Consider the following 12,635-nt stretch of genomic DNA (forward strand, 5'->3'; position numbering starts at 1 on the left):
AATTTATTTTTCAAAGATTTAAAAGTAGTGTTTTTCGTAAAAATAATGAATATATATATATATATATATATATATATATATATATATATATATATATATATATATTATTTTGCTAATCTGAAATGTAATTATCATTAACATATTAAACGGATTTCACACTTCAAAACACAAAAGGTGAAAAATAAAACATATTCAAAATTCGGATTTTCAACCTTAAAATTTGATACGTGCGCAGTTGTTTTTGTTTGTTTTTTGTTTGTTTGTTTGTTTGTTTGTTTGTTTGTTTGTTTTATTTGTAATCCTTACCCTTCTCACAATATAATATATTTTGCTCAGTTTCAGCTGATTATTTTAAGCATATTTGTACCCACAAATAAAGAACGACGTTTTGTAGGCACACACACACACACACACACACACATATATATATATATATATATATATATATATATATATATATATATATATATCGATTATGAAAGAAAAGTAAACCATTTTAAATTTCATTCTTCATTTAATAATCGGTTAGAATTTCGTATTGATTTAATGATTACTTGATTTTTGGTAGATTTTTAAAGGGGGCCTCCGTCAAAAAATACTTACTCTATCCTTCGGTTTTGCCTGAATAAAAAGTTTATTGCTTACAAGGATAAACTTCAATTGTTATTTTAACAATTTAGAGTACAACATTTTTTTATCAATTGTTTTGACTTGTGACGAGGAACATTCGAGAAACTCGACGATGGCGACTACTTTACCTAGTATATTTATAATCCCAAATTGAACAAACTCAACATTTCTGGTAAAAAAAAAAGATAATCTTTTTTTTTTAATTAGGAATTTTTAGGGCGTGTACTTCAATGCCAAACATTCGCATGTTTGTCGCGATAAATCCGGATTGAAAAGAATCCTTTTTACCACGTTGTCTAATTAGAAGAAACAGGAAGAGACAACGAGCTGATATTTGTTATTCGCTTCGACTCTAATTACCGCAATTAACGATAATGAGACCTAAACTATTAGAATCATCCTCTTTCAGATAACTGGATCTCTTTGTTTTTTATTATTTCTTTTTGATAAATATTACTATGGTTGAAAGCGAGGTTGGCAATGTAAACCTTAGGGTGTCAGAATCAACTCAGCCTACCTCGCAGTTGGAACCAAGTACCCGCTAGGCGAACATATCTAACAGGTCAGTCTAGAACAGAATTTTACACCGAACAGCGCAGTCTCTTTCTTTTTCTTTTTTGGTCCGCCCCCCCCCCTTTCGCGGGGGCACCTTTGTGGCCTTCGAGCCAAGATCAAAGTGTAGTATCTGTTCCGGCAGATGCTGCACTTAAGATGGTTTGTACCAGTCAATGGAGGGGAAGCCCTCTATACTGGGACAATTATTATTTTTGGTAACCAGAGTGACCCCTTTTAGGGGAGCTGGTTTTTACCTCACATTAAAAACGGCCTTGTGCCTAATTTGCTCAGTGGGGGAGCAAATAAACACCATCTGTTCCGGCAGATTCTGCAAGCAAAGACCATATATGGGGGTAACGCCATATATCAGACCTTGGTCAATGTAGGGGAAACCCTTCATACCAATTGTAACTATCCAACTCCCATTTCCCACCCATCGAGAGCTGGTCCCCTTTTGACCTCCCCCCCCCCTATCTCCACATTAAAAAATGGCCTTGTGCCTAATTTGCTCAGTGGGGAAGCAAATAAATCCAGTCTCTTTCTTTTTCTTTTTTTGGTTCGCCCCCCCCCCTTTCGTGGGGGCACTTTTGTGACCTTCAGACCAAGATCAAAGTGTAGTATCTGTTCAGGCAGATGCAGCAATCAAAGACCATTGTCCTTGTGCCAATCTTTTGGTCCATGTAGGGGCAACCCTATATACCAAATGGTCATCACTATCCAGCTCCCATTTCCCACCTATTGGGAGCTGGTCCCCTTTTTCCTTCCCTCTCCCCCCTCTCTCCACATGAAAAAACGGCCTTGTACCTAATTTACTCAGTGGGGAAGCAAATAAATCCAGTCTCTTTCTTTCTTTTTCCTCTCTCTCTCTCTCTCTCTCTCTCTTTCTCTCTCTTTCCTCTCACTCTCTCTCTCTTTCTTTCCGCATATATCTCTACTAAAAGGAACTTTGTCTCCGTGTGTGTCTGTGTACGTGTGTGTGTAAGAGAAAGAGAGAGGGGGAGAGAGAAAGAGATAGAGTTCCCTGTGGATTCGAAAACGATTGGTCTGTTTTTTTCTTTTTCTTTTTTTTTTTTTAATTTTACACGAATGTACTTTATGTGCCTGACAGTGTTGTTAGATAGAATTTGTATGAGAATGTCTCCGATAGATATATGTGGTATGTTCAGTGTAGCTTAATTGCTATATATATTTTCAAACCGTACTACCTAGCTCTCCTTACGTATGGAACACTGTCAAAGTAAATACTCGACATATTCACATAAACTTTCATGTAGATACATACGTTAAATTCTGATTTTGTATTCCAACATCAGTTCTTATTAATGAACAACAGTTTATATCATTTGTCAAATTTATACGACCAGCACTTACAATGTACCAGACTTAATATCTTAAAAGCTTGCTTAAACATCTGAAGACGTAGCAAGCATTACCGTCTTCAACATGGTAGGTGAAAAAAAACTTGGATTATTCTGACAAAAGTTTCTTTTATGAATCCATAATTTCGTTTAAAATAAGTGAGTGTATTTATTTATTATTTTTTAAATTGCACTTGTTTTTGGTCTTTTAAACTGATATAATTTTTATTTGTATAATAATATCAAAGGTGCTTCTTAATGATATATATATATAATATATATATATATATATATATATATATATATAACCACTTCATTTACTTACATAAAATTAATATACGAAAGTATAAATTTATGCATAAACTTTAAGTATTTACTTCAAAAGTGCTCAATACGTAGGTAGAGCTAGTTAGTAATTTATAATATATATATGGCGATTAAGCTACACTGAATATTCCGCATTTGATCCACTCTAGGATTCTTCAGGCTTATGCGCATAAGCCTGAAGTATCCTAGAGTGGATTAAACGCTGAATATTCAGTGTAGCTTAATCGCCATATATATATTTTATAAATTACTATATATATATATATATATATATATATATATATATATGTGTGTGTGTGTGTGTGTGTGTGTGTGTGTACATATATTTATATATGTACATATATTTATATTTTTTCACATATATATATGCAAAGACATATATATTTATATATATAGTTATATATATTTGTATATTTATATATATGTTTATATATATATATTTATTTATATAGTTATATATTTATATATATATATTTATATATATTTATACATGTATATATATATTTATATATATATTTATACATGTATATATATTTATATATATATATTTATTCATGTATATATATATTTATATATATACATGTATATATATATTTATATATATACATGTATATATATATATATTTATATATATATATTAATACATGTGTATATATATTTATATATATATATATTTATACATGTGTATATATATTTATATATATATATTTATATATGTATATATTTATATATATGTATTTATATATATATTTATATATATATATATATATATATATATAGTTTTATATATTATATATATATTATATTTATGTATATATATTTATATTATATATATTTATATTTATATATTTATATTATATATCATATGTCATATAAAAGAATCGATTGGTTTTTACATGCCGGGCCTTTCTGCTTGTGCGATAATGAAGCTTCTCAAATGAATCTGTGATGTTAGGCTGTATGAGGTTTTAACTTTAGTCAACATCGCCTTCCCTTCTTTCATTGGACTTTTTCGATTATCCGTTATCGATACATATCGGAGACATTCCGATACAAAACCATATGTAAGAACACTGCCAGGCATTTGTGTGAAATTTCAAAAAAAAATCAGCCCAGCCGTTTAGAAGTCCATAGGGAACGAACTCACACACACACACACACACACACAAAGTTTCTTTTATATAATAGTTGACAGAGATACGGACAGATTTGTAGATACAAAGATAGATAGTTGGAAGAGGGAGCAGAAAGCGAGAACCTTTCAGCAGATGTGCCGTCTATTTTAATAGTGCTTGTGTCATTCAATCCCATGATTCAACCAGTAAATCTAATCTTTCTCGAGATCTTATTTTAATTAAAATTTTCTTTTCTTGTACAAGTATTTTTTATTGCAATGTTTAACAATGGAAATATTCTATTCGGTAAAAAGGTAATTCAGAATACATCTGTTATACTTCTGTTCGTCATTTGTAGTTGTAAACATTGATCAGTGTTATGTCTGTGAGGTTTTCTAGGGAAACACCTGTTAATGTGGACAGCCGTGTACTTCCATATAGCTTAGCACAAGTCACGAATAGTATAAAACCCGGCAAAATTCACATAGTCTTTATTATCTCCATTTATATAACGTAGATGTTATTTGTTTCTTGTGAGATTTTTTTTTTTAATGAATCATACGAAAGTGCATTTTTACCTAAATGCGGGTTGGAAATAATTTTCACTTTGACCAATTTAGTACCCCAAAATGGGGAGCGGCATATGTATTATTTTTTAAAATATAATTATCCACTGACACGTGTTTCATCGTCTACAACTCATCAGAGTGGCTGAATCTAGCGAGATTCGAAATCGGGACCCCATGGAAAGAAGCGTAAACCTCTACAACTCGGCTATCTCGCACGATTGCTCAAACGGTCGCGTTTTTTATGTAGATGTTATTTGTTTAAGTTTTTGCGATACTTTTTTTTTTCAACTCGCATTTAGGTAAAAATGCACTTTCGTATAATTCATTCAAAAAAAGTATCGCAAAAACTTAAACAAATAACATCTACATAAAAAAAAACGCGATACATTCAAGCAGTAGTGCGAGAGAGTCTAGTGGTAGAGGTTTACGCTTCTTTCCATGGGGTCCCGATTTCGAATCTCGCGAGATTCAGCCACTCTGATGAGTCGACGACAACGAAACACGCGTCAGTGGATAATTATATTTTAAAAATAATATGTACACAATATATGTGCATCAGTTTATATGAGAAACGTTCTGAAAGTAATGCTTCCGAATTTTACTTCCGCCCAAATAGATCAGAGGAGACTGAAAATCATATTGTTATCATGACTGAACTCTTACGTTCATGAACTGAACGTTTCATGTCTGTGTTGCAGATATTGATAGTGTAAGACTCTAAGAATGCAAACCCCTGGGACATGCGTCAGGAGTAGAGATGCGTCATTGAATTCATGGCAAAAGTGCATTGAAAATGATTGTGATTATGAAGAAATATAAATCACAGATGGGAAGTATTTGTTCATGGAAATTCCACCTGACCTTAAGCGCATTGAGGAAGAAAGGAAAGCTCTTTTAAGTTTTGTTAATAAGGCCTTGCTGTGAATGTGTTAGGTTGAGATGGTTAGCATCAAGATAAGCGCTTCTAATACAGTTGTACAGTTGCCTTACAATGTTATTTGTAATATATATATATATATAGAAAGAGAGAGAGAGAGAGAGACAGACAGACAGACAGACAGACAGAGAAATAAAAGGGAATAAACCGAGTTATGTGTTCATCAACGTTTCATCTTTATTTTGAGACTTCCTCTGGATGAAAGAAATTAAGAAAACAAAAACATCGGTACAAATGTTTGAAAATTTTCTTGCGAACCGTGTGACGCCGTTTCATTTCAGAAACGGAAAAAGACGCTGGAATTTTTTTTTTTTTAAAAGCGGGGGTGGGGGCTTGCGTTGTTTAAGAGAGGGAGATTTTAAAAACGTCATATAACCGTTAATATATTTTTTAAAAAATATGATGCAGTTAATATTCTTTCTTGAAAAAATAGAGGTTAACTCTCTCACACCATAGAAAAACCTCCTATAATAATTAATCCATATAATCTCAATCAATAAATTACATAACAAAAACACACTCATTTCATTTCAGTTACACAATTTTTTTTTAATTGGCTATAAAGGTGGGGCGAATTATTTTTATTTTATGTTTATTTTTTTAATTTCGATTTTCCTATTTTATAGTTTATTTATTTAGTTTCATGTAAGTTATTAACTACTATTGGTATATTTGTCCCGGTGTTAAATGAGATCCAGTTTCAAAAGGTTTGTAGTTTTTGGGGTTTTTTTTATAAGTATGGCTTCTAGTAATTTTTAGTAAAAATAAAGAAAAAAATTATAAATACTCCAAGCCTCAAAGGTAAAGATAAAGAAAACAACAACAATCGTTCCTGCTGATAATCGAATGCATCGATAGAAAGCGTTTGAAAGGAATATGGCCGAACAACAACTTTTGGGCGCCATTTTATATATATGCCTGTTAAAATTAAAAAGAGAGCTCGACAAATGGAAAAGATATAAAGAAAGAATAACTCTGTTGTGTTCAATCAGACATGCCTGAATAATGATTTGCTTCAAAAATATACAAATATATATATATATATATATATATATATATATACACACACACACACTCCTGAGCAAAAAAAAAAATGGGCCAAACAAATTTATTTCACTAAGAACTATATTGAACAAAGAACAATCGAACAAGGAAACTTAAAGGAGGCTAATAACACAGAACAAGACATTCACTTTTATATACTTACTATGGAATCGCATTCCCTTTTGTTTCTTTAAAAGATCAATCCTTTTAGATACGTGGAACATTGCGAAGAGGAGATGCTATTCCATTCGCTTTGCACAGCTTCCCACAGTTTTTCATTATTCGATAAAGTTCTTCCAGCCAATGCACGAAATATTATGGACCAATTATTCTCGATTGGGCTTAAATCAGGGCTTTGACCTGGTCCAAATATCACATTAATTGACTTATCAGAAACCCATTTTCTTGTGACTTTAGCAGTGTGTGCAGGGCATTATCATGTTGAAAAATAATGTTCTGGGATATTCTCAGCTTCTGGATATTTGGTAACAATCCTGTTTTTAATATTCGAATGTATTCCTTTGCAGTGAGTGACTTCTCGCATCTAATATGTTCCCCAACTCCTGCTGCAGTAAAAGTTCCCCATACCATTATCACTACATTCCCGTATTTAACTGTTGTTTTTATGCAACTTGGCGAAAATCTTTCTCCGGTTCTTCGATTGCATCGTTGAGAAGCATCGGCAGCATCACTAACAAGACAAAATCTTGATTGATCTAACCAGAGAACATTCCTGAACCAGTATGTATCTTTTTTTGCCATAACACGAGAAAAATCTTTCTTTTATTGATGTTCTTAGATAAAAATGGCTTCTTTTCACACCTTTTAGAGGAAAATCGCATTTCTTTCATTCGTCTAGATATTGTGTATCTAGAAAGAGAATTTCCAGCCTCTGTTTTGAATTCTTTGCTATGGTCAACATAAGTTTTCTTTCAATCCTTTAAAATAGTTAATTTAAGCCTGTGGTCGTACTTCAAAGTGAATGCTCTAGGGCGACCAGATCCAGATTTCCCTTTTACCAAGCGTTCGACTTCGAACCTTTGACCAATTCGCTTCACTACAGAAAGAAATGTTTTCACATTTTCTTTTCTTAAAATATAAAAATCTGCTTGTAAGTAATTTTGGACTGCCTTAATCCTGCAATTCGATTATTTATATCCTCGCCAAGATGCGGTTTTAACATTTTTAGCATTAACTTTTCCACTTATTATATTCTATAATAATGATCTGCAAAATAGAAATTTTCAGTTAAAATTAACAAAAATTCATAGAAAAATATTCAAAAATCGATTTCTTCCTTCTTTCCGCATGGCCCATTTTTTCGAAAATATCGGTAAAAAAACGACCCTAACTTGTAGAAAAGTGTCCAGTTGAGGGTGAAGGAATTAATGTTTTTAGCAAATTTTTCGATATTTGTTGTCTGAAGGGTTGAGCTTCAAAACGCTACCGATCTCGTGAAAATCCGTTGCCTTTGTCGAAAGTTTTAGGCTGACATACAAACATACATACATACATACATTTAAACAGACAGGTGAGATTTGTATAATAGATTATCTTAGACCTTATATATATATATATATAGTAATGATTTAAATTTATATATATAGTAAAGTTTTAAAAAATGCCTCGGGCGCCACCAACAAGAATCGAAACCAAAACGTTTAGGTTACGATTTACTTTTTCTTTGACTTATAGAGAATATACATGGTTTATAAGATATGAGACTTAAACCAAGACGATTCCTTTTGTTTACGGTGTTTTGTCAGAAGTAGTAGTAGTAGTAGTAGTAGTAGCAGCTAAATGCTTCCAGTTCTCCATTACTTAACATACGACGCATTTAATTTCGAATCCATGTTCCTATTTATTTACCTCCCCACGAATTCATCTTCCTATTTGCTTCACTCCCCACGAGGGCATATGATACGAGGTCGGTTGTAGATGTGAGGAGAATCCAGCTAATCAGAAAACGGGTACTTTGGATTTGAACAAAAATAAAAAAATTGCCCCAGTCTAGAAAGACTTCTCTTTCTCGGGACAAAGACAGAATAGATTATACATGTAGCATCGGAACTGATACCACACTCTGCTCATTGCTCCTGTTATTCTTCATGTCTTCTATTAGCACGTGCGACATATTGAATACGACCTACTTGCGTGCATTCGTAATTATGTAAACTTCTGCCGTTGCATGTTCAAAACTTTTACCGTCCGAAATGTGTGCCGACCATAAATTTCAAGTTATTAGAACATTAAATGAACATTAATTGCAATTTTTAGGTTGTCCTAATTATAATAATAAAAAAAAAATAAACGAAATGAACGAAACATTATATTTTGTAATATTTTTACTTCTAAAGTTTGGCCTCACCCCTCGGTTCCTCCTGGCTAGGCCATTGGGTTTATCTATATAAAAGTTTTCATTTTTAATCGACAACATCGACATAAAATGGTAGTAGTGAATGCGAATGCAACTATTCCAAGAACGTTTTAGATAAAAAAAAAAAAGAAAAAAAAAAGCATTCTATCTGTCAAGATAAATTCAGTACACATGCTAATTTCGGTTGGGACCGTAAGCATTTACAAAGTATAGATGGGACAGTCTTAAGTAAGTCGTTTTAGTTTTAGAAGAAAAGAGAAATGCGATTCCAAACAAAATGGCAGTATCAATTCAGAAAAGCTTTGAATTGTAGGAGTTGGCAGACAAAGACAAACAGCAAAGTTTCCGGTGGATAGCCAATCCGAACAAGTTCTGAACTGTAAAGCTTGCAGACAAAGACGAAAAGAAGAGTCCCTTCCTGTGTGAAGATTAAGTTATGAGCAAGAATTCTAAAAGATTCAGTACATTTTATGGAATGATTCCGGTTTCTGATTTGTTGAACCCGGTCTCACCAAAGGCATGCTTCGATTTGATCAGTCGGTTCTCATCATTCTTTCTATAAATATTTTTTTTTTTTTTTGCAATCATACCCATATATATATATATATAATATATATAATATATATATATATATATATATATATATATATATATATATATATATATATATATACCAAAAGTGTTGTAACAGATAGTTCTAAATATGTGTACATATTAGCGTACCTGCTTTGTTAGTGAGAGAGTGTGTACACAAACTTGTGTGTGTGTGTGTGTGTGTGTGTGTGTGTGTGTAAGCTGATGCTGTGTTTAATGACTCCCAATAAGCCTCTCCAAGGTCCCAATTCTCTTTGCACTCATCCAGCGAAGGTCTGGCCAGTCCTTTCTCTACTCAGTCTTTCCATCCTCCCTCACCCTTCTCGATTATTTGGTGTGGCGCCAGTTTATGATGACATGCACACATACAAAAAAAAAGTGGAGAAGGCAGAACGCAGGGTCGTTAATTTACAGTTATAAAATTGCAGTTTTCACGATTTTATGTGATGTTCCTTTGGGTTTCACATTCATAGCATTTTCTGTGCGTCCGGCTTGTATGTGTAGCTCGTGTGTGTTAATTTCTACATTCAAGGGTTTTCCCTTAATATTTCAACCGTTTTCATTATTGTTATACGTTGTATATTCCCAGCCATCCCTCTGATTCCAATCTCTCGCATTCTTTTTTAAAAGTTGTTGTTATTATTATTATTATTATTATTATTATTATTATTATTTTATCATAATCATTATTTTATTATTTTTTATTGTTATTGTTGTTAGTTTTTTTATGTATTTTCTCTTTTTTTTTTTTCTATTTCAGGTGCTAAATCCCGCAACAGGTGTCCTGTGCCTTGACCAAAGAATCGTACAAAACAAGAAACACGACAAAAAAAAATCGCAAAAATTCCAAGCGGATTAAACCGTTACAGACTACATTTTAAAAAAAAAGCGATTTATTTTTTTTAGAATAATAAAAACCTCAATAATATTTTAATCACACATACACACATATATATATATATATATATATATATATATATATATATATATATATATATATATATAGATAGGTATGCAGAAAAGAAAGAAAGGGGGAAAAAGGTGTTGACCGCGTTACCGTTTGTTATATAAATAAAATAAGTAAAAAGTCTTTATCCACATATAGACCTATTATACGTCATTCCTCCTTCATCTCTGCTGCTTCATTTTAATCTAATCGTAAGTATATAAGTGCAAGTATATAAGTACATTGTAGCTGTACGGCAAATGCTCAGTCGTATTCAGTGATAAATATTTTCACTGAATTAATAATTTAGCAAAGTTCCTATTCCAGTAGCTTCTTTCCAAGGACTGCAAGGTTGTGGAACTCTCTTCCTGCTCCCTGTTTTTCTTCTACCTACAGCCTTAGTCTTTTCAAAACTAAGGTCAATAAGCATCTCCTGTCTTTGCAATAATCAGATTTCGTTCTTTGTTAACACCTTACACCAAGCGGCTTCATGCCCTGTCTCGAGCGATTTCCATTTAAAAATGTCATGAGTCGACCCATTTTTATATCTAACTAACAGGTTTGTTTGAAATAAATCTTGTTTAGAAATTAAGTGTGTTTGCCCCCCTCCTCACTTGAAAAGATAAACATTTTGAAATGATTGTTATTAAATTTTAAACACTCCCAGTAAATCAAAAATGCCAACAATTCAAATCGCCTCAATAAAACACTATTTTAATGATTATATTTTTAAAAAATAAAAATAAAAAATAACTGACGACGTCCAAACCGCCTGCGACCACTTTCGAAATAAAACGACTTCAATGATTAACAGTAAATAAAATAAAATTAGCTACCGTTTTTCTAAACCATCCTAGCGTTTTTCGATAGATAAGGACTCGCGTTTAGATGGTGTGGTATAAGATATTTTTGTTGTGACTGTGTTGTTTTTGTTAGAAACCGAAAATTAACATTTTTTTTAATCATTTTTTTTTTCGTACGCTCTATTTCTCCTGTAAACATTCATTGAGTCATCCGCCTTTATCTGTTCTGTTTTTAAAATCTAAATAATTTTATATATATATATATATATATATATATATATATATATATATATATAACTATCAACACCCGTCCCCCTCGTCCTTTTCTAAAGTCCAAACAATGAAAGATAGAAATCTGCTGGTTCGATATCTAGGCTCGTTTGACAATAGTAAAAACAACTGACGTTTCTCGTTTCGTTGTGTGCCGATGTAACTTGTGCCAACCATATTAGCAGTTCGATCCTTGTCTCGGGTCTTAATAACTACACGTGCTTCTTATTGGTTCACGGTTAAACAAACATTAAAAACGTACAAAATCGAAAATAGATTACTTAAAGGTGTTCAATAAGTTAGTCTATCGAACTTACAATTAGATATGTGATACATTTTTAAAGATTAGGTTGTTTTTTTTTTAAAAAAGAAAAAAAGGAGGGGCTGACACAGTTTCGCAGGTCTGTTTTCCGGTTCAATACAGCATGGTAGTCTTCAAATCCAATGTAAACAAATTCCTGTTGAGCTGTCTCCATAAATTATCAAATTCTACCCAATTTGCACCATTAACGATTACTAGACTACTTTACATTTATTAACCCACATCCTCGAGTGGCCTTCGGGCCTTAATAAGTGATGAATCTCAAGTAAAAAAAAAAAGTTACATCTCTGAAAAATACGCTTAGTTTAAATAAATAGCGCAAAACAAATTACCAACCAGGCGGTAAACGAGCTAGGGACGTAAACTAGTTGTCGCCAAAGTATTATCTCGCGGCGGCCTTTTTAAAAAAAAAAAAAGGGGGGGCCAACCGCAAGTTTAAATATTCGTCTAAAATCTCTAACAATATAAACCGCCTTTGACCTGAACAACTGCGTTTAATAAGCCATGGTGTTTAAAATACCTACGGTTAAATAAATAAATAAATAAATACGTGTTTTAATCTCACATCAATTATATATTTAAAACTGAAAAAAAGTCTTATATATAAATAATATATTGTGTGTAATATATAGAAAAAATAGAGAGAGGAAATAAATCAAATGTCTAATAATAATAATAATAATAATAATAATAGATAAAATGTGTATGTTAGTTGTGTCGTGTTAATTTTCAAACTATTGACAAAGAAAACAAAGTTGTTAAATATTAAACCAGACATTAATTTTGTA

General features: G+C 32.1%; 1 long non-coding RNA gene across 4 annotated transcripts in view; it reads left to right on the plus strand.

Moving 5' to 3' along the window:
- Nucleotides 1-10,394, plus strand: part of LOC145293206 (uncharacterized) — a 1,032,236-nt gene extending 1,021,842 nt beyond the window's left edge. For all 4 annotated transcript variants that reach the window (XR_013869690.1, XR_013869691.1, XR_013869689.1 and 1 more), the window contains one exon: nucleotides 10,267-10,394. This is a non-coding gene — a long non-coding RNA (uncharacterized LOC145293206). The remainder of the gene's footprint in view (nucleotides 1-10,266) is intronic.
- Nucleotides 10,395-12,635: the final 2,241 nt, after the last annotated feature.

This window comes from Euprymna scolopes, chromosome 14, assembly GCF_053919585.1.
Source record: "Euprymna scolopes isolate OS-2025 chromosome 14, ASM5391958v1, whole genome shotgun sequence".
In the NCBI taxonomy this organism is placed as follows: Eukaryota; Metazoa; Mollusca; class Cephalopoda; order Sepiida; family Sepiolidae; genus Euprymna; species Euprymna scolopes.